This window comes from Dermacentor andersoni, chromosome 3 (assembly GCF_023375885.2).
Source record: "Dermacentor andersoni chromosome 3, qqDerAnde1_hic_scaffold, whole genome shotgun sequence".
NCBI lineage: Eukaryota > Metazoa > Arthropoda > Arachnida > Ixodida > Ixodidae > Dermacentor > Dermacentor andersoni.
In genome coordinates, this window is record NC_092816.1 from 175331144 (window position 1) to 175354300 (window position 23157).

The 23157-nt window shown below is 48.0% G+C and overlaps 1 long non-coding RNA gene across 1 annotated transcript in view; it reads left to right on the plus strand.

Moving 5' to 3' along the window:
- Positions 1-22661, plus strand: part of LOC129382967 (uncharacterized) — a 62207-nt gene extending 39546 nt beyond the window's left edge. The window contains exons 2-3 of the long non-coding RNA XR_008610932.1: positions 8272-8369; positions 22545-22661. This is a non-coding gene — a long non-coding RNA (uncharacterized lncRNA). The remainder of the gene's footprint in view (positions 1-8271; positions 8370-22544) is intronic.
- The last annotated feature ends 496 nt before the right edge of the window (positions 22662-23157 follow it).

Consider the following 23157-nt stretch of genomic DNA (forward strand, 5'->3'; position numbering starts at 1 on the left):
CTGATACCATTGTTTCTTCAGATATTGTAACATGAACACCACTGAAACCACTTTCTTGTCTTTTGACATTTGATTTGCCACAAATGCTCCAGTGCCACTTCTCGTGCATTGTTACCTTCCGCTGAATGTTTATAAAATGCACTAGGAGCCTCAGCGTTCTTTCAAGAAATCAATAAATGTAGAAAATGAACTATAGGGTCTTATGTGCCATAAGCACCATTATATTACGAGGCATGCCGTAGTTGGGAATGCCGGAATAATTTTGACAGCTTGGGATTGTTTAACGTTGACAGATTGCACGATACACTGGTGTTAATGCATTTCGTCTCCAACGCAGCATCAAAGCCACTGCGCCACCATGGCGGGTGAAGTAAATGTAGAAAACAATAATTTATTACCTCAATTTCGGTCTAGCTCATTTTCTAGCCTTTATTATAGCTGATTGCAGCCAGCTTTTGTCTTTTTTTGCAATAAATAAAGACAGCTAAGGGTTGCTTTCCTTAGCATTTCACAGCAGCCCCCATGCAGGCAACCATTAAATTTACAATAATTATAAATTACAACCGCGTTATTTGGACAAGAAATTAGAAAGGTTTCTTTTGCGTATTTCTTTTCCTGTACTCACAAATTGCAGTGTTTAGATCTGAGGCTGACTTTTTCTGAGCCCTACGCCAAGATAAGGAGCATCTGCCGTTTCCGTCCGCCTACTCTAAAGTTGCAAAGATAGCTTAAGTAGCCAAAAGGGATCTTACCACCGTCAAAATGCTGTATTCACAACATCGTCGTCTTCCCTTAACTGCTGTCGTCATTACATCGTCGCTGCTCACAACTTGTTCTCGTAAACATGTACGCTCGCATCAGACCCAATTAGACATCTAAGAAATTTTCACCACCGAACTTTGGTTTGATTGCGATAAACATTTATTGGCGAGGTATCCAGATATCCCTGTGGCATTACTGTTCCTTATGTTAAGCGGTCTGTTTTTTAAGAGTACCGTAAGGCCAACTCGGTGGTCAAGAACCCAACACCGAGTTCGAGCATGACCTGAAATATTGTGTCTAACGTTGTACTGATTGTGCTTCGCCAGCGTTCGTCGTCTTCGCTGCTATTACCCTCGGGAACGAAAAGAAGGTTATGCTACTGACCTAACAGCTTGCGATAATGAGTGGTTCGTTGTATGTCTTGAGGCCCTAGGCATTGACAACGTCTACCAAGACGGAGCAGCGGGATCGATGGCGAAGCTTACGGGAGACGCTCGCAGTAAAACGGTGTAGGGTCCTTGATACATGGGGAGTAGTTTCGAACAGAAGCTAGTAGTATTGGAAAGGAGTGTCCGCCACACCAGCGCACCAGGAAGGAAAGGGCCATTCAGGTGTTGACACGGACGCTCCTCTGGGGCTCACGGTTAGTTGGACCGCAAAGGACCTTGCGTGTAACAGCGAGAATAAGAGACCTCGCTAGACCATACGAAGCGGTAATCTCAAGACGGAGAAGCATGTCGTTGATTAGCTCTTTGATGTCAATACGCTCTGTCGCAGATATGCGATACGGGTGTTGTCGCAGTGGCAGGTGTTAGGCAATGTTTACGTTAAGGGTGACCGTTGATGAGCGGCCCAGAGAAAGTTGTCGGACATCGAAAAAACAATTCTTCTGAGATGCATGGGAACGCTTAACCGGTGTAACACCTTCGGTGATGGAGGGGGCGAGCTCAACTGTGGACAATGTGTCAGCTGCAGATGGAATAGTCAGTGCAGGGTAGCTGTCGCAAGAATTTCGATTCAGCTAGTACATGATTTGCATGTGCATCCGCATGTGGTTGCTCAGTGGCTATGGTGTTAGGCTGCTGAGCACGAGGTCACGGGATCGAATCCCGGCCACGGCGGCCGCATTTCGATGGGGGCGAAATGCGAAAAAATCCGTGTACTTAGATTTAGGTGCACATTAAAGAATCCTGGTAGTCTAAATTTCCGGGGTCCTCCACTACGGCGTGCCTCATAATCAGAAACTGGTTTTGGCACGTAAAACTCCATAATTTAATTTTTAATGATTTGCATGTGGTTTCTGGTGTTCACATCACCAGGGCAACACATTCTAAGCAGGGTAACAATTGCGTAAAGAGGCTAGAAAGACTGTGGTGTTGGATGGAGACAGTGGTGGGGCGCTAAAGTTAGCAGAATAGCCTTAACAATGAGGAACAGGTCAAGATGGTGAGAACAGTGCATTTGCGTTGGAGAAGCTGCTCAAGCACAAGGGCAGAAACGGTAAGGCGTTGGGAGGAATGGTGATATCTTATTTACCGAAAATTTTACAGAAAATGCGGGTGACGATGGCGAATATCACGCCTGACATTGGCAAATTCTGCATCAGTACGTGCATAGTAGATGACTGAATTATTGTACCAGAAGAAACCCCAATACCGTAGAATGACATCGCAGCCATGAAGAAATCACACAGGCACGATAGTCTACAGGGTGTCCTCAGTGACAATGCGCACCGGATACACCAGTAAAGGGCGACATGCTGAGCGTTGGCTGTGTGGAAGAGCAATGAAATTTGCCTCCTGTATTTCCCGCGCAGGCGACAGTTTCGCTTCAATTACAACCGTGGCCCCTCCAATATGCGCTAGAGCGACGGCGGGAAGCCCTTCAACAAGAGCTTCAATTACATAGAATGGGCGACGATGCTGGCTTCTATTTTAGCAGCCCCGCAGCCCTTGCCTCGTGGATAGCGAAAACACTGTTCAATTTGTGGAAGTACAGCACGAAGCCACATAGCCGATGATGAGCGGCAACGTCGGTAACGTGAACGCCGGCTAATGGACGTTGGGTGAACAACTGCTCATGGAACCGAAGGCGTGTCTTAAGAGAGGTGAAGCGGACGTAGCGCAACTGCAAGGCTTGTCGCGGGTGATGCTGCGACAGAAGGTTGCGCGCGTCGATAATAGCTGGCGGTAAGGAAGACGTAGTCACCCGCAAAGCATATAGGCACGTTGTCGGACGCATCTGCTTAAACAATGGGACAGCGTCTTGTGGTCGGTACCGTCTTAAGAGTTGGCGATAACTGAGAACTAGTGCTGGATGGAACGGTCCGAGCCTGTGATAGCATCGACATACCTGAGTGACGCTGCTGCGGGGAGCTGCTCGTGATGTTCACGAGCTGTCCACGGCTCTTTGTTACTCAATTCGATGACAGTAAGAAATGCAGTGCAGGCAGCTGGGGCTGCTGCGGCTGAGCAATGGCAAATGCTTGTTGCATTATTTGTAGGTTTCTCGTGATGTAGTGTTTTTCACCACATTGTGCGGGATCTTCACAAGCAGCCTATAAAAACGTTGTCTTGTATTCCCTTCAGAAAAGTCTTGCTTTTGTACAATTCGACATAGGCATGTTTACTGTCTGGCGCTGGTCGAGAATGTACTCGATGTGGTTCGTGAATCATTCGCCCGGTGGCTGTACTTGTTTCCACAAATACTGATCTGCTTGCTGCTTGCGAAGAGCCAGACGGCGAAATGCCCCTAAAACCAGGCTTTGAATGGTGGCAACGTCGTAAAACAATTCCCTTAGTTCTTCAGTGTTCTGGATCCTCCGACTGTTTGTGCGCGATTATCCTCTCGTTCGTCACAAAAACCAGTCCTCCACGCTATCTTAATCCATGCCGCTGAAGCCGGCGTCGTCGATTTGGATAAGGATACGGCAGCAGACGAAGAATGGGGAAGGAAGAATTTGCCGGGATGCGTTCTCGGCATGATTGATGGCAGTAGAGCTAAGAGTGTTTTCAAGGTACCCTGCACCTACTCTAATTCTTCAGCTATATATTAATGGAAGTGTTAAGCGGCTTAAAAGGAACAACACAACAAGCCCAATCATTAGTGGTAATCTCCCGCATCGCGCTGGATAATGATCCTTCGTCAGCATTTACTTTCTTCGCTACACTCGTAACTCCACGGTTAGTTGTAAAGCACCGGCCCCTAATAAATTGCAGCTCGAAGACTCGGAAGCTACGGTAAAGTGTTTTGATGAATTTGTTTTATAGAGACAGAAGTGTGACGACAGTGCGCAATAGAAAGGGGGTTAACCAAGGGGTCTGATTTTATTAGTGATATCATAAGAAGCCAACAAACATTGACACCAAAGAGAACATAGGGGACATTGCTTGTGGTCAATAAATGAAATAAAGGGATGATAAATTAATGGAAATGAAAGTGGATGATAAAACAACTTAACGCAGCTGCGGAACTATCTCACAACGTTGCCATTACGCGTGCGTTGCTCTACCAATTGAGTTACGCGGCGCCGTTTGCACATCGACTTTCTTGGGTATTTGTTTCGTAGTAGAACCCTCGGAGTGTTAGCCAGCGCCACCATTCGCAAACCTTGGCGGTGGATGTGGAACATCCTTTCTGCGGCAGGCGTCACGGGAACGTGATCGTTTTGGGTGAAGGTAACCAGGCCAATAAACCCACACATGCTACCTGAAGGCATCAATGGTGCCGGATCCAAACCCTCGTTACTTTATAAACGAGAAGAAAGGGGGTTAACCAAGGGGCCAAATTTTTCACCTTTAAAGAATTGGGCAGTATTTTGTTGCCAGGACGCGGTATTTTCAAGCCCAGGAAGTGTCTATTTTCCAGAGAAGTAAATACGTGACCATAAAAAAGACAGAAAGAACGCAGGCAACCACTTACGCGGACGCATCCGCTTCATGGGACGAGCCATGTATCTATTCGTCGCAGCATCTCGGGATATGTGTTCCAATAAACTCGTTTGTCGTTGGGGTGCCTTCTCAACATTTGCTCGGTTTTGCACTTTTCTCCTTAGTGCGCGGTTTTCAAGAATAAAACGCAGGCACAATATTGTGTCTAGCCCTACGAAGTCAGAGCCATTTCAAGCATCTGCGCTAATGTTTCTTCCTAAAAAGAACTTGGTTATTTCACCCACTTTCTGCTTCGGTTTTAAGAACGCACATGTTCACCTGACAAGTTCGATCCAAGACATTTTCCGCCATGTACTTTTGGCAACGTCGACGCCATTACCGCCACTCACTACTGAAGACCACCTAGGCAAGCCTTTTCTGACGATGTTTTCGACAAGGCGCACAGGGCTGTCTCCTTGCTTGCACATTTCTCTTTCCACTCAAACCCCTTACTATATTTACCGTGTCTGGCGACACGCTGTCGCAGCAGTGCCACATTGTTCCGCTGAACGATTTGCCGCATTAACGCTTCGTCTGGTACGGCACCATTTTCACGCTTGCGCATGACAATGGTCTTAATAACAACAAGAAATAAAGCGACATTACGGTCCTTGTTTGCCGTTGTATGATGCAAATGCACGGAGTCTCCGGTATCAGTCCTCGAGTTAAATAAACACGCATCATTGTATGCGAATATAAGACCTATACTGCTTCATTCTGCTGCTATCAGTGTGCACGGGGGCGCCAGCGACATAGCCTTATTATGAACTGCACAAACAGGTCTTTCTTCGCCTGGAAGGCAGAAGAGCACCACATAACACAGCGATGAAATACTCGGCGGGAAAAATACGTGGCCGTGCTAAGCAAATCTCGCCCAATTTCTCTAGCTCACTTATCTGAGCCAAATCCCATGAGAGCGGCGGCACAAAACTGTCCATAAAATATAAACCCGTTCAGCCCTACGAGTTTCTTCTGCGTCCGAAGCTATAGCTCCGCCCCACCTGTGCATCAATCAGGCTAACGGTGTATCCGGGTTCCATGTAGCAATTGCGCGCCGATCAGAAATTCCGTAGGCATCACTGCTTCACTTATTATGGAAGAAGACGGCTAGCTGGCCACCCCGCAGGTGCCATGAACGCCAACACTATTTCCGAGAGTGTCTTTCGTATACGAGACGTTGCCTTCCATCATGTGGCTATCACGTGTTCTTCATGTTTGATCTTGTCAAGGTCTAATCGCATATCCCTGACAACTGGGACAACGTCCCAAATAATGCGATCATGTACTTCGCTTTGTTTGCGTAGGAAAAGGGCACAAGAACCTTTAAATCTCTTGTTGATTAAGTCATCCGTTTCCTCAACTTGTGCTTTGTCTATCTCTGGAATACACTGGCTTTCTCTCAGGTATCTGAAGTCCCCAAATAACTCCTTCGCCTATTATTGGAGCTCCTCGATCGCCCAACCTCGTTCATGAACATAATGAGCACACCTGGGGTACCATCTGTCACTTTTGAATGCTACCGTGTCTCAGCAGAAGGAATACTAAATCTTTGTTTCAGCGCATCTTGGCCGTAGAAGATTACCCTCAGGTAATCATGAAGGATTTCCGTCGTTTCCTCGACCTTTGAACATGTAGGTTAACACGTAAGTAATCTGGCTCGAAAAGTGCAGAGTGACATACTGTATGTAGATCGCGCTATTTGATCAGTGTACATGCATTGCTTTTCACTTCTACAAGGGAGCAATATTGCTCATCTGCCCAACTAAACCATACACTCGGATCCAGCAGGTATGCTCCTAAGTCATCGTTTTAAGTTGCTTAGTGGTTATGGTGTTGGGCTGGCAAGCACAAGGTCGAAGGATCTAATCCCAGCCAGATCGGCCGTATTTCGATGGGTGCGAAATGCGGAAACGCATTTGCAACTAGCTTTAGGTGCACGTTAAGGAAACTCTGCTGGTCAAAATTATTCTGGAGTCCCTCAGCTAGGCGTGCCTCATAACTGGATAGTGGTTCTGGCCCGCAAAACGACATACAATTATATTATTTTGGATTTTAGATTATGTACTGTCATATACATGTAGGCCACTTAATATGATACCTCAATGTACGTCAGTCGATTTTTACCATGTTCATTGGGAGTAATGCGCATAGGGGAAGAGGACACATATGAGGAGAAATAATGACAGGGATGCAGCATTAGTCATTATGGTTTCATTCCAACTTGCCCAACTTGCAATAATTCTACAGTACAACCGATTGTGCTTTCTACCATACCTTGACTTGTGGTTTCACTGGTGAATTCACCGCTTAGGGCGGACGAAGCCCGTTGTATTTCATACTTGACGCCAATGCGTACTTGTGGAAGAACCTATACGTGTGCTATACCTAGTATCCCAGAGGGGATGTGTCAAGCGCTAAGTGATTCCACATTGTTTACTCGCGCTTTACAGGAGGTCAAGGCCCCAAGTGAGGTCGAAGTTGGTATCGAAAATGGCCTGAACTCCGAGGGAAAAAAACCGGTCTGCATTCGTGAAAAATGCTTTCCGCTAAACAAACGTGATGATACGCTAGGGCTAAAAGCACTTCACAGAGCAAACAAACTGTGAACCATGAGTCCTGCCGACTGCCGCCGATTGCCTACGCCCAGCTCAGGGTTATGAAAAGTGTTGACGTGGCCTTTTGGCGTGAGCGTCTTTTAAAATTCGCTGTGGGTGGCTACTAGATTTTAAAAACAGCGTTAAATCATATGTCGCTTTTTCGCCCCGCAGGTTACGAGCGGAGTAGAATGGTATGTTGCTCTATTGGTGCCCAAAGCGAAGCAACTAATAGTTGCACTGGAGAACTTCATATGCCTTATCACCTTTTACAAACCAGCATATAATCTAATTGTTCCTTACACTGCATAGTATTGCACATGGCTCACTCACTGAACACAGCACATTACTACATGCACGCTTTGTCCGTTGTTTTGGTACTGTCCGTGTCCTGATGAAGCAGATAGGACCATATTTCAGCTGTATCTCATTTACAACGTGAATAGAGAGACAGTGCATCGAGAGACTCTCTGCGTCCTCGATAGCGAGGCAGCATGATGGCGACGGCTTCAAGAGCGTGAATGCAACCGGAGCGCCCGCATAATTGACATCGCATTAATAAATGGTTTGCCGTCACTTGCACTTTGCAAACACTGTACCATAAACAGTATATTATCGGAAGTGACATACTGTTTTGCATGTGATCCAGTTTACCCGCGACATAACTGTGCGCTTATGAGCCTTTGGGCAATTCCTACCTGGTATTTCCGCCACGAAAATTCACCTTTCACATGTTACTATGCTCAAATCAACTTTGTTTTCTCCGCAAGCCCATGAAAGGTCCGGCGCCATTCCCGAAAAGCAGGCTACGCGGAATTCCGCGGATTGTGCAGAATTTCAGGCATCGCGGAAGTCTAACATAGATATCCGCAATAGGTGAAAGCTCTGTACCTTTCCTTTTGAAGGAATTCACGTTTTGTATATCTATATGAATGTGCTTTCTGTTTTGGCATTAGTGTTGTGATTTTTCTTTATCTCTTTTCTAGAAATTCACACACCCGGTTCTGACACTACAGAATGAAGCTCCCGCTTTACCGAGCATTTTTTTTCATCACATGGGCGCACTTCGCCTCTTGCACAACACGTAAGTGGCCATTTTTGAAACATCTCACCCCGCTCATCAAACGATCATTTCGTGCCGTATATACTTTTACAGCAAAAGCTGTATATGACTAACCTTCCGTAGTTTTTTCGACGTCCGTCAACAGAAAAAATTATCATTGGGCCGATGTTAGTGATAGTGCAGAATGGCTCCAAGCTCAATGGCACACACCCCTGTTGTCTGGGTAAAACGGCCTGCGAAATTTTCGGCATGGGCCACGTTTGAGGAGTGTTTAATGCCTGCTTCGGGATCGGCCCACGTACGCAGGGTGCTTAACGCCTGCTTCACCTCCGCCGCGGGTCGGCCTGATATTGCACTATTTTCGGGCCAAAACACGACGGAGGAGAGGCACATTTCTTTTGATTCGAGAGCTTTGAATGCCGTCCGCCTTCGCTGCCATTTTATCTTAACAGAGTGGAATGGTTGGCAGTTTTTTTGTGTGGTGTATATTTCTGTTCATGATTTGTCTTGAGCACGCTTCCTGCAATACAGTAGATTTGAAAGTAAGCCTAACTAATGAAACTTCGTTCGCACTTTACCAATGTTCCCGAACACTGTCAGTGGGAGAAGAGGAGCACGTTAAACATTATATTTTATGTAGGTTAGCTTGTAAACTCTTTAAAACAGGATGCGCATCGATGACACCTAAGCACCAGATAATTCTGATTGAATAAATAATTTGAGGATAACACGAGCAGAAGAACAGCCGGGAATAAGCTCAAGCCAGAAACCAGAGCAGCTTTCATCTTCTGACACACTACTACTCTGTAAGCAATTTTGTCACGAAGTTCAAATTTTAAGTAACATAGTTCGGATGACGTGCGCTTTACCGTGGATATTTCGACCGTATTATTATTGCTCCTTTGACCCAAGAGTAATTTTGTTCACCGTTACATGTTCTTAGCTCATTGGTGTGATTTTATATCAACTCGTTTCCGGTGCTGCCGTTAAACTAAGGCACATGATAGTTTTTCTTTGTATGCTTCAGTGAATTATCCCACTAAACCTCCTACTGGCACGGGAGCTCCTGTTTTTAGGTGCTGTATTGACGCCCATTATGACCAATGCTTTGTTTAGCTACTGAGACGTTTAAAAGGTCAATTCAGTTTCCTTGTACCACCCCACTTCCGCCCATGCGGGACGAAACACCGCAAAATATGTTTACCGCCGTAAGTATTGCTGCCATCTCATCACTGAGTACTTATCGCATTATCGTGATAGCTGTGCGTCCTTAACGTCAAAAAGCTTCAGGTGTCTTGATTGAATTGGCAATGTGTTTTCACATTACATGAGGTCATTACTGACGCACGACAACTTAATGGCAGACGCGGGAGAGGGTGTCGACACGTTGGGTGGCACGCTTGGTGTCGGTGTTAGGCTGGCCGATGAAAGACAACTGGTTTTAATGGACTGGTGGAAACTTATCCTCGCTCTGTGACAAGATTTAGTATAGAAATTTGTGGTAATTATAGCTGGTACAGCACTCTTCATCGAGGGTGTGGGGAAAGTCTCCAACCGCTTCGTCGATTACAAGAAGCGGTCTGCAGTGATCAGGCTAGTCATCTGGGTCTAGTTAATAGTTGCGTTGATGAACTTATAGCGGCGGAAAGGGCGATTCCTGGCCAGCGCGTATTCTGCAGAAGAACCTCAAGGGGCTCAAATTGCCCCAAGCGTTGCATGATGGAGGCGTCACATCGTGAAGAGCCCCAAGTGAGCATCTGGTACTGAATGAGACAACAGACTGGCGTCTAGGGCAGAAGTTTTGCAGTCCTAGAGGGCTTTTGTTAAAGCTGCTGTCCAGGTAATGTCTTGGTTACCTGGTAGAACAGTCGAGCCGTGTTATGAAAGAACGTGGCGCACCACAGATTTGAGAAAGGTGCAATATTAGAAGTTCTGAGGTAGAAAAAACGACGGAGGCCCATCGTTGTGATTACTTGAGGTTAATCTTCCAGGGCCAAGATGCAATCAGACAAAGTTTGAATCCCTTCAGCTGAGCCATGGTAGCCTAGAAATGTTACGTATGGTGCCCCAGGTATGTTTAGTACGTTCAAGAATGATGTTTGGGCATCGGGGGGATCGAACAATAGGCGATGAAGCTGCTTCTGGACTTGAGCTTTCTAAGAGGAAACCAGTATTTAGGCGACATAGACGAAGCACAAGTCGAGGATGCGGACGACTTAATCACTAAAGCATTTGAAGGTTTTTGTGCCCCTTTCCTACTCACACAAACCAAAGGACATGATTGCGTTATTCGAGACGTCCGGGTTGGCAGGAATTTGCAATTGCACCTTGACCAGATGAAGCATAAAGAACGAATGTCAGCCGCGTAATGGAGGGCGAAGTTCTGTATGTGGCAGACGGAGAAGCTTTCTGAAATGGTGCAGGCGTTCATGGCACGCAAAGCCCTACGTTGTGGCCAGCTATCGATCTCTTTCGATAATAGATGAAGCGGTGATGCCCATGGCCCATCTGAGCGGCGTGCGATTCCTGCGTGCACACAGGATACAAAATTAGCTTGGTCGATGTAAAGGTGATCCGGACGTAGGCCGACGGGCATGGAAGAAAATCGTAGGGCTCGTACTGGGTTATTTCTTGCGGACAATCTTATGACGCAGTTCCCATGGAAACTCGCTGAGATAAGTGAGGTCGGGAAATTCGGTGAGATTGGCTTAGTACGGTAATGAATTTTTCGCGGTGAGCATTTTACCGCTGGGCAGATTGGTGATCGTATTGACACGTGTACTTGTTTGTCTGTATTGGGCGAGACGTTTCACCGCCTAACAAATGTTATCGCTCAACACAGGACGCGCCTACATGTATTGGAAGTTTCTAGAATGTTATCGATGATTGTATCCGCTGTCTGTTGTCGCCGAACCTTTTATAGTCTCATTACATGTATGCGCGACGCGAATGGTGTAGAACTTTGTGGAAGGCACGCGGGTCCCAGCGATTACTGTGGAACATTTGACGACTGATATATAAAAGCCGACGCGCTTGACCCGCTGATCAGATTTTCGGGGATCACCGACTGTATACGCTGCTATTGTTGCGCTATATGTGTAGCCTGTTTTTGTGGGCAGAGGTTCGCCCAATAAAAGTTAGTTTTTTATTTCACAGTATTGCTGCTGTGTTCTTCAAGCACCTCCACCGCGTGACACCTGGTGGAGGTGCTTTGCGTTCACGTACCGGACGCCCCCACAAAGCCGTGACCCATGCCCGCACGCGGAAGACAACACCAACGTCGCCAAGAGCCAGCGAGATAGCCGCCGGCTGCAAGGACTCTCCCGGAAGCACGGAATTTTGCGTGAGACGACCAAGAAGATCGTCGCCCAGTCAACCCCAATGGCGGCCCTAGTGTCCCCCATTGTGCTGCAGCAGCCCAGGGAGCCTGCGACGTTCCGCGGTTCAACATTCGAGGATCCGAAAACCTGGCTTGAGACATACGAGACGGTCGCTGCTTTTATCAGCTGGAACAGCGACGACAAACTTCGACATGTCTTTTTCGCCTTGGAAGACGCCGCCAGATTATGGTTAGAGAACCGAGAAGCCGCCTTAACGACATGGGACCTGTTTCGAAGCGGCTTCCTGCAGACATTCTCAAGTGTCGTACGCCGAGAACGAGCCCAAGCACTACTAGAAACCCAAGTGCAACTGCCTAATGAGACCACCGCGATCTTTACAGAAGAGATGGGCCGTCTATTCCGCCACGCCGACCCGGAAATGTCCGAGGAGAAAAAAGTCCGCTTCCTGATGCGGGGCGTCAAGCAAGAACTATTAGCCGGACATATTCGTGACTCGCCGAAGACTGTAGCTGAGTTTTCTGCAGAGGCATCGACGATCGAGAAAACTCTGGAAATTCGCACCCGGCAATACAACTGCTAGGGGCTCACGCCGCAGTACGCCATCCAAGGACTGGGTTCCGACGACCTTCAAGAGACCATCTGTGCCATTGTGCGCAAAGAAATGCGCAAGGTCCTGCCTTCGTCACAGCCTCAAGTGGCCTCGATCGCCGACATCGTGAAAGATGATGTTCAGCGATCGCTTGGAGTTCCTGAGGAGCAACCTCAATTACCGCAGCCCCAGCCAGAAGCGATCACCTACGACGCCGTCGCATGCCGTCAAGGCCCCCCTCCGCGACCGTGCCAGGGCTCTGTAACGCCGCAGTTCCGTCCTCCGCCGCCGCCAGCACGCCCACCCGTCGCCCAGCGCACCTACGCGTTGAAGACGGACATTTGGCGAGCCCCCGACCACCGCCCCTTCTGCTATCACTGTGGAGAAGCCGGCCATGTGTACCGCCGATGCCCATACCGCGACTTGGGACTAAGGGTTCGCCATCAACGCGCATCGTCCACAGCTTGGGGAGCGCCCACGTGACATCGCCGATTACCTGGCCGCCACTCAGTGGAACTCTCGACGACCGTCCCGTTCGCCGTCTCCAGGCCGCTACCTGTCGCCGCAGCGCCGTCCATACACTGGCCCAGCCCTTGCCCGGTCCGTGAGCCCATACCCGGAAAACTAAAAGAAGCAACCGATGGAGATGCGGTTACTGTTCGTTGAACTGACGAAGATCCTCCGCCGTCGACGAAGACACCGAAAGACTATCTCGACGACATAACGACGACACACCGCCGTCCCGAAGAAGTCTGGCAGCAAAGAACACATCGATGAAAGACCACCTGACGAAGCGACGTCCCAGCCACAGGTCAACGCGACGCTGCCGTGATCCGACGCCAAGACCTAATTGAGATGCAAGACAAAGAACCACCGTCCTCGACGTGCTTCTCGATGGCCACGCAGTCACCACAATATTCGACACAGGGGCCGATTACTCCGTCATTACTGGACACATCGCCGCCCAGTTGAACAAGGTTAAGACTGCACGGGAGGGCCCTCAAATTCGGACCGCTGGAGGACCCCTCATTACGCCGACTGGAATCTGCACGGCAAGAATTACCGTTCAAGACCGGACTTACCCTGCCACCTTCGATATCCTCCAATAGCATTCACGAGACGTCATTCGCGGCATGGACTTCCTGAACCAACATGGCGCAATCATCGACCTGAAGTCGAAATGGAAAACGCTGTGGGAAGATCAAGCGATACCGCCGGAGAGCTCTAGTAGTCACCACACCTTGAGTGCGCTCGAGGATCAAGTGAGCATCCCGCCGCGCTCCAGCATTGTCATTTCCGTCGGCACCGAAACACGCGCTGACGTAGAGGGAGTCATCGAGGGCAACCAACATCTACTGCTCGACAGTGAAATTTGCGTCGCAAGAGGGATCGCTCGACTCCACAGAGGGCAAGTGGAAGTTATGCTAACCAACTTCAGCCAAGAGTTCAAGCACATCAACAAGGGCACGACAATCGCATATAGCGAGGAAATTGTGGAAACCAGCAATGACTTTGTCCTCTCGGATTCTGCCGCATCTACCCCGGTGACCGTAGTTCCCGAGCCAGACTTCGGCATAAATCCAATTCTCCCCACGATTAAGCAACAACAGCTCAGAAGTCTTCTCCGACGATACAAGGACTGCTTTTCGAAGTCATCGAGGAATAGACAAACACCAGTTGCAAAGCATCGCATAATAACCGAAGAGTGCGTTCAACCACTCCGCCAGAGCCCTTACCGAGTTTCGACGCGAGTACGTGTAGCTATTAGGCAACAACTCGACGGAATGCTCCGCGATGACATCATGCAGCCGTTGAGAAGCCCGTGGGCATCTCCTGTTATCCTTTTGAAGAAAAAGGAGGGAACCCTACATTTCTGCGTCCATTATCGTCGACTGAACAAGATCACGAAGGAAAGACGTATACCGCCTTCCACGGATAGACGACGCATTGGATCGGCTCTGCAACGCTAAATACTTCTCGTTGATGGACCTCAAGTCTGGCAACTGGCAAATAGAAGTCGACGAGAGAGATCGCGAAAAGACCGCCTTCATCACGCCAGACGGCCTCTACGAATTCAAGGTCATGCCATTCAGACTGTACTCGGCGACTGCAACGTTCCAGCGCGTCATGTACACGGTGTTAGCAGGATTGAAGTGGCAAACGTGTCTTGTTTATTTGGACGACGTCGTCGTCTTCGCCAAAAATTTCGACGGTCACCTTAGGTGGTTTGCGACGGTACTCGAGGCATGAAATCATCAAGGCTCACTCTGAAGCCGCAAAAGTGCCGCTTTGCTTACGATGAGCTTCTGTTCCTAGGCCACGTCATCAGCAAATCTGGAGTCCGCGCCGACCCGCAGAAGACAGCTGCCATCGCAAAGTTCCCGCAGTACATCGACATCAAGACAGTGCGTAGATTCCTTGGCCCGTGGGCCTACAACAGGCGTTTTGTCAAGGACTTTTCAGGCATCGCTGAGCCACTAACGCATCTAACCAAATCTTATGTCGAGTTCAAGTGGTAAACGCCACAGGCCGACGTATTTCAAGAACTAAAACGACGCATGCAATCGCCACCGGTACTTGGACATTTCGACGAAGACTCCGATACCAAAATCCACACTGACGCCAGTAGCCTAGGCCTCAGTGCCGCCCTAGTCCAGAAGAAAGACGGCCATGAACGGGTGATATGCTAGCCGGTCGCTGTCAAAAGCGGAAGGCAATTATTCTACGACTGAACAGGAATGCCTCGCCATCATTTGGGCTACAGCAATATTCCGCCCTTACCTATATGGCAAGCCATTCAAAGCCGTCAGCGACCATCACGCGTTGTGTTGGCTAGCTAACTTAAACGACCTTTCAGGACGGCTGGCGAGGTGGAGCCTCACACTGCAAGAATACGGCGTCACGGAAATCTACAAGTCCGGATGAATACACTCTGACGCCGACTGCCTATCACGCGCCCCCATCGATCCCCCGCCGAAAGACGACGAGGACGACGACACCTTCCTCGGAATAATAAGCGTGGAAGACTTCACTAAACAGCAACGAGCAGATCCGGAGCTAAAAGGTCTCGTCGAGTACCTGTAATGGAGCACCGACGTAGTCCCTAGGGCATTTAAGCGCGGATTGTCTTCGTTCACATTACAAAACAACCTGCTCGTAAAGGACTTCTCACCAGTCCGCGCCAGCTACCTTCTTGTTGTTCCGTCAGCGCTGCGTCCAGAAGTACTGCACGCCCTACATGACAATCCAACCACTGGGCACCTCGGATTCTCCGGAACGCTGTCGAGGATACAGGAATGGTATTACTGGCCGCGTCTGACCGCCGACGTCGCCCGTTACGCCAAGACATGCCAAGACTGTCAGCGACGCAAGACACCACCGATAAGGCCAGCCGGATTACTACAGCCGATGAAACCTCCTTGCCGGCCATTTCAGCAGATCGGGTGGATTTGTTGGGACCGTTTCCGGCGTCAACATCCGAAAATAAGTGCATCGTCGTGGCGACGGACTATCTCACCCGCTTCGCTGAAACTAAAGCTCTACCGAAAGGGAGCGCAGCCGAAGTCGCGAAATGTTTCGTCGAGAACATTCCGCTGCGATATGGTGCCCCAGAAATGCTCATCACCGACAGAGGAACAGCCTTTATAGGAAAGCTCACCCAAGCCATTCTGTAATACAGCCATACAAGTCACAGGAGGACAACTGCCTACCATCCGCAAACGAATGGTCTCACGGAGCGCCTGAACAAGACCCTCGCCGACATGCTAGCAATGTGCGTCGACGTCGAGCACAAGACGTGGGACGCGGTCCTGCCGTGCGTAACCTTCGCTTACAACACGGCGGTGCAAGAAACAACACAGAATACGCCGTTTAAGCTGGTTTACGCCAGGAACGCGACGACGACGCTCGACGCCACGCTGCCGCACGTCACTGACGAAGAGAATGTTGACGTCGCTACCTATCTCCAGCGCGCCGAAGAAGCACGACAGCGCGCTCGCCTACGGATCAAGAACGAGCAGCGTACCGACAACCAACACTACAACCTCCGACGACACTTCGTCGAGTACTAGCCCGGTGAACGTGTTTGGGTTTGGACCCCGATACGCCGACGAGGACTGGGTAAGAAACTGTCGCGACGCTATTTCGAACCCTACAAAGTGATTCGACGTATCGGCGCACTGGACTATGAAGTCGTGCCAGACGGCATTTCGCATTCACAGCGGCGCCGCGCTCGATCTGAAGTGGTCCACGACGTGCGTCTCGAACCATTTTACGGACGCTGACGAACTTCCTTATTTTGTTGTTATCTTCGCTACGGGTGTTTTTCTTTATTACTTTCGTTTGCAGCATCGGGTCGATGCCTTTTAAGAGGAGGGTATTGACACGTGTACTTGTTTGGCTTTATCGGGCGACACGTTTCACCGCCTAACAAATGTTATCGCTCAGCGCAGGACGCGCCTACATGTATCAGAAGTATCTAGAATGTTATCGATGCTTCTATCCGCTGTCTGTTGTCGCCAAACCTTGTGTAATCTGGTTGCACGTATGCGCGACGCGAATGGCGTAGAACTTTGTGGAAGGCATGCGGGTCCCAGTGATTACTCTGGAACATTCGAAGACTGACGTATAAAAGCCGATGCGGTTCACCCGCTGATCAGATTTTCGACGATCGCCGACTGTATTCGCCGCTATCGTTGCGCTATAAGTGTAGCCTGTTTTTGTGGGCTCAGGTTCGCCCAAGAAAAGTTAGTTTTGTCTTTCACAGTATTGCTACTGTGTTCTTCAACGTCAGCACCACGGGACAGTATGCTGGCCTGGCGAAATATATTTATTTGTTGCGTCGATCACACGGCTATGGCGACTGCTCCTCTGTGCACACCAAATAGCGGCGCAATGAAGCAGTATTGGTGTTGTATTCGCGTAGAATGGTCCATGTACATTTTTTAACTCGAGGCATCGTGCCTGAGGCTCCCTGTAAGTGCATGATGCACCTTCGAAGCACGGAAAAGTTCCTTTAGTGGCTGGTATTGGGACCATTGTTGTGCGTAGGCGTGGAAGCGATGCCTCACTGGACGAATTCGTAACGCGGCGAATCGTTCGGCATAACTATGTAGCATTGATGACGATAGCTTATCGCCCGACACCTTGAAGAACTGTAAGTGGTCTGCGTGGAAAGAGAATTGTGAAAGCAAGGAGAGAGCTCTGTGCCTGTTGTCGCAAAGATAATGAGAACAGAATTGCCTACGGGAAGTCATCAGCATTGAGTCGCAATGATCGCGAAGATGGCGTCGACTTTGCGAATAGTATATAACCGAAGAACGGTCGTATCTAGCCTCTCAGGCGAAGATCTGCGTTTTTGGTAACAAACGGCTAAGCGGGCGAAATCGCCAAGTCCTTGTGACGAAGAAGCATTAGTAGCATTAGTGCGAGTGCTTGAAAATGCTTCAGCTTCATAGGGCTCGATAAAATATTTTACTTGCGCTCTATTCTCGAGAATTATGCACCAAGGAGAGTAGCGCGAAACCGAGCACGAGTAGAGAAGAGACCCCAGCGAGAAACGAGATTTCCAATCAAATAAACAAAGGTGCTGTGGCCAATAGATACACGGTCCATCCCACGAAGGGGGCGAGTAAGTGCGAGTGGTTGCCAGCGTATTTTTTTTTAGCAGCCACGCCGTACACTCCCCTACAAAACGAACGCCTCCAGGGCTTGAGAATACCGTATAATGGCAGCGAAGTTCGCACCTAATATTTAAGCTTCAATGTAATACGCTGGCAGTTGAAGACGGAATCGAGGGTGGGCTGACATAATAGACGTACGCAAAAGAATGCTACAGTACTCATTTAGCACAACTTAGCAAGTCCCGAGGCACGACGAAAGAGAACCAAGGTGACACGGGAAGTCAAAATTTTTGCACTGAGGTCATTCCTATGTATTACAAGCATCATTTCAAGCATTCTTCTGCTCTAATGTTGCCTGAAAATCGGGCGTCTGACCTGAAATTGTTACATTTTAGGGAAAAAGAAAACAGAAATACAAGTACGCATTGATAAGTTGGGATCGTTTATATAGTGCCCGTGTAGGCATCGTCACGACCCTACCCCGCTGCCAAACACTTTTTATAAGAACATGCTCAATAATTCTTTCTGTCAGGGTATTATTCAGTCAAATAACCTACCTTCTGATGCATCTCATGCAGATGCTTTTCAGCAAGCTTTGCTCTGTAATCATGTCACCGGATTGTACACGAATTTCTGTTTGTTTATCGCTTTCCTAGTTCTTACAGCGCAGCTCTTAGGCGCCCACTCCAGGGTTTAGCGTCGGCGTCCGGCGGCGTAACCGCGAGAACGCGCTCGTGCCACTGCTCGCGCCTCCGTCATCTGCTTCAACAGCTGGCTCCAATGCCGTTAATCACGCTAGCGTTTCCATACTGCGTCTCCCTCTGCAAAGGCACTGGCGGCACTGGCCCACTGTCACTCAGTGGGCTGAGATCAGTCTCAATTTCTTTAACTAAATGTATCGCGAATTGAAAACACGTATACAGCAGCGTTCAAATTCCGCATTAGGGAGTATCGTAATAGTCAGCGATTTTTCATCATCCTTACGATTACCCAAAATGTTTATCATGCATTTACCTTTAGTGACTCGGAAAAGGTCGAGCGAACTGGTGTTTCTTCTGCTTTTTCCGTTTATTCAAAACTTATCCCATCTGGAGTCTTTCGTGTTTTATGTATGCTAAATCACTAACATTTTATTGCCACACCTACTGGTCTCAAAGAGTGCACTATTTTTAAATAAAATAAAGAACTAACCAGATTCAATTCATATGCTGGAATCAATTTGAAACAAGGATTTAGTGAAGCAGTTAACTGACTATTATGCAACTAATTCGTCTGCGCGCACCAGTTTCACTTGCATCCTTTCCAGCGTGTAAACTCATTGATTATGTACGTTTATCCACCCCACAGTCGACAACTTTATTTTCGTGCACTTTCTTACGTTTGTGCACTTCGTAAGGTATGCCTATATTCCAGCTCTAAACTAGGCGGATGTGCAGTGCGACATGCATACGTAGCGACGCCGCAAGGAGAAGCGCGACGTATGAAGCATATCGAGCGATGAGTGGTGATGATGAAGAAACGTGTCCAGGAACAACAATTAAGCATTTTCTACCTGATGTGTTTTAGAAATACTCACTAAGGAAAATTGGCTGAGAACGGGTACACCACCTTGGCATATACACACTGCCTAAACCAAACAAAATAAAGTTAATCAACGAGGCCATCAAATAGAATTCAGTATTATTTTATTTAGAGGTATTCGTGAGCCGACATTATACATGTGAGTTTTATGTGGGAATCATAGTGGACATGCATACTCACGGTGATTCGCCAAGAATGCGCACACACATAGCATATATTGAGTGCCCAAATCAAAGAAAATAAAGTACATCCAAGAATTTGAGAAATATATTTCACCACTCCGTACACATACTGGTCTAGTGAAGAGATTCCAGTGAGCCGACATTACATGTTCATTCTTTATGAATGAACATGAACATGTTCACTTGAACATGTTCACTTTAATGAACATGTTCATTCTTTATGAATGAAGGCAGTTCTTTGCTTTTACGAGCCACAGAAGTGCGCATGCTTGGGACCTCATTACGTAGAACTATTCAAAACTGCTTTTATTCGAATTCTGCAATCGGCTGTCTCCAATTGGTCAGACACTTTTCAGGACACCTCCATTTTCTCGTTATTTCATGCGACGTCACGAAAACCGGGCGAACTGCCCCTCGCAACCTATAATATGACATATACAGACTGATTATGCATGATTAGACCGTACAAAATAAAACTACGTATTTATGTACTTAAGGAAGGGAACTGCGCTAAAAAAGACACGGACGAGTAATGACATGGACGGGCGCCCGTCCATGTCATTACTCGTCCGTGTCTTTTTTAGCGCAGTTCCCTTCCTTAAGTATGTACGACCGACTCGCCCAACAACGTGCTCTCCTGAATTACGTATTTATGATTCGACACCTTTTTCCCATCAGCACTCTGCAGTTGGTCAAATGTGTCGCGCTGTACAAACTGTACTTATCTGGGACGCAAAGGCACAAAAACACGAAGGGCGACCGCGTCAAAGTGACGTGTGTGCAATAGAGATGCAATAACATGCCGAATATAAGTTCATATTTTCTTCAGTAGGTGGAGACTGCCCCGTTCCGAGAGGAATAGAAGATGACTTCCGCCAATGACTTTGGCAGAGGCTACAAGGAGCTACTGGGCAGCATGGATTTGTTTGCATGGAATAACATTTTCGCGTGGCAGTATAAAGTTGTGAAGCCCGTTCGCCCCGAATAGGCCATTGCGCCGCCAACTCTTCCTGCTAATTATGCGTTTTAGCAGCATTTTGAGCTTTCTTTGTAGGCGACCGTCATTTTCAACCAGTGACTGGAAGCTAAGAAGGAAGAAATGGATCAATCGCAGACGCCTGCACCTTCCCCCCCCCCCACCCCCCCTCCGCATCCGGTCATCCACCCGCACTGAGCTTACTCAGGCCCACCAAAACCTTCTCCACGAAAGCGTTGTCCTAGCCTTTTGTTAGCCAATTTGATAAGAAAAACCATTCAATATAGACAATGCTCTTCGCTTTCCAACAAAGGTCCCTCCTAAAAATGAGCAGAGCGTTTCATTAGCCTCTTCAAAAACGATGCGGGTTAAAGCCTGATGCTTCCGTCTCTGGTTACATAAATTTGCGTCAGCAAATTGGAATAATAACAGTTTGTTATAGTTTTACGTTATACGACCCTTGCTCAGCATACAAGCATCATATAAGCGTGTTCTCTGTCACTATCATTCTTAAACGCTCAACCTTTCTGTATATCACCAAAAAATATATCAGTTCATTCACCTACCGACCCAAGAGCAACCACGCAGTCACGAAAAACACGGAACTCTAGGCGAAAAAAGCTTCGCCTTGAAATCCTCGTTATTGCAGACCAGTAGGAAAAGTATGCATGGCTTTAGCCGCTCTGGTGAACTTGCTCACATTCCAGTGAATGCCGTATCTTTCAATGAACACCGATATATCAGTGCAACTGCTGCCTGTGTGATGAATTGTCACACGGTAAATCAGTATATATCTGAAGCAGGATTTTAACAATACTTCTACAGCAAAGCTATGAAGGGCTAGTTCATGGAGGATTGTGTCCATGTGTACACACAAAAGTATCATCCTCAGGATTGTGTCCAGCGTGCTGGTCTTCTTCCATAGCTACGTCGTTGGCACCCCTTGGCGCTTCCGCGCGAACGCGCCCCTGCCACTGCTGCTGCGTTCGTCATCGTCATTAACAAATAAATTATTTATTAGGTATGTAATTAAGAAACACGAAGACGTAACCAATTTTACAGTAAAGCAGTCAAGGGCTAATTTCCCCAGGATCATGTCTGTGAGTAGACACAAAACATGGGCCGGTCAAGAAGATCGCACAATGCCGGGCCGACCCATGGCGCAGGTGAAGCAGCCGTTAAGTACTCCCCAAACGTGGACCGATCCCGAAGATAGTGCAATTTTGGGCCGACCCACGGCAGATATGAAGCAGGCGTTAAGCACTCCCCATACGATGGCTCATCCGGAATATAGTGCAATACCGGGCCGACCCGCGGAAGAAGTGAAGAAGACGTTAAGCACTCCCCACATATGCGCGAATCCCGAAGACGGTGTAATGCCGGGCTAACCCGCGGCGGTTCAGTAGTTAGCCATTAAGGGGCCAACATACGCAGTTTAGCTGGTCATCCTTCCTCACAAAGTGGAAGGCACTGAGCTTTTTTATCCCTACGTGCCTATACCACTTAACAAGCTTCTTGGAGCTAGGCAGGACTACGTTTAAGAAAGCCAAATAATATGGAAGGATCAAAGCTTTAGGAGGGCATTTGCATACCCATAAAATAGGTCAGAACCCTCGTTGCAGGAGCTCCCAAATAAGGAGAAACCATGCAGTGCATAGTTCTATTAATCTGTAGTCTCTTAGAACACGAAATTGGTGACAGAGAAAGCGAAAGACAGTCATGGGCGACTCGTGTGATGGGTCCTGGGAATTCACAGGTAAATGAACGCATCATCTAAACCCAGACAAACACTTATTGCGTGGAAAAAGCCTCCCTCTTGCAACGGTCACCACAACAGTTACCATACAATTAAGAGAGAGGCTAGGCAAAGAAGACGCAGCAATTTATTTGTTATTGTTTCTTGCAGCGTGCAAGGATTCCTGCATACGAGAATGGTGCCCAGCGCATAGGGATCCAGCAACCAACGAAGCAATTAGTGATGCCGGTGTTGATCCAGAGATTGTGTTGATTTTGGAGGAGCGAAAGAAAAGCAAGTAATACCTAGCTATGTTCATTTTAACGAGATGCATCACGACGCTCGGTAGCAGAAGGCTGACAGAAATCTTTCGTTTATGAGTAAAATGTGGAAATAGTTATGCTCGATAGCTGTGGACGCCTGTCCGGCGTCTAACTGTTGCATAGGACTTCAACCACTCGAGGCCGCCGACTGTCGGTCTAAAAGCGAGGTACAGGCTTAGCAGTTCCAAGCAGATCATTGCAATATGCCCCTTCGCATGACATGCCAGTCACATAACAAAACTAATATTTACATAAACAAAGCTCAAGATTGGTCTTTACTTGAATGCCGCCGTGCACTGTCCTAACTGTTGTGTCTCTGTAAAAGAAGTTCATGAAAACAATTTACCCTAGTGTCCGAGTCCTTCAGCGGAACTTTACTAGAGCCGGTGTTTTACAACTAACCGTGAAGTTACAAGTTTAGCGAAGACAGTAAACGCTGGCCAAGGATGATTGTCCAGCGC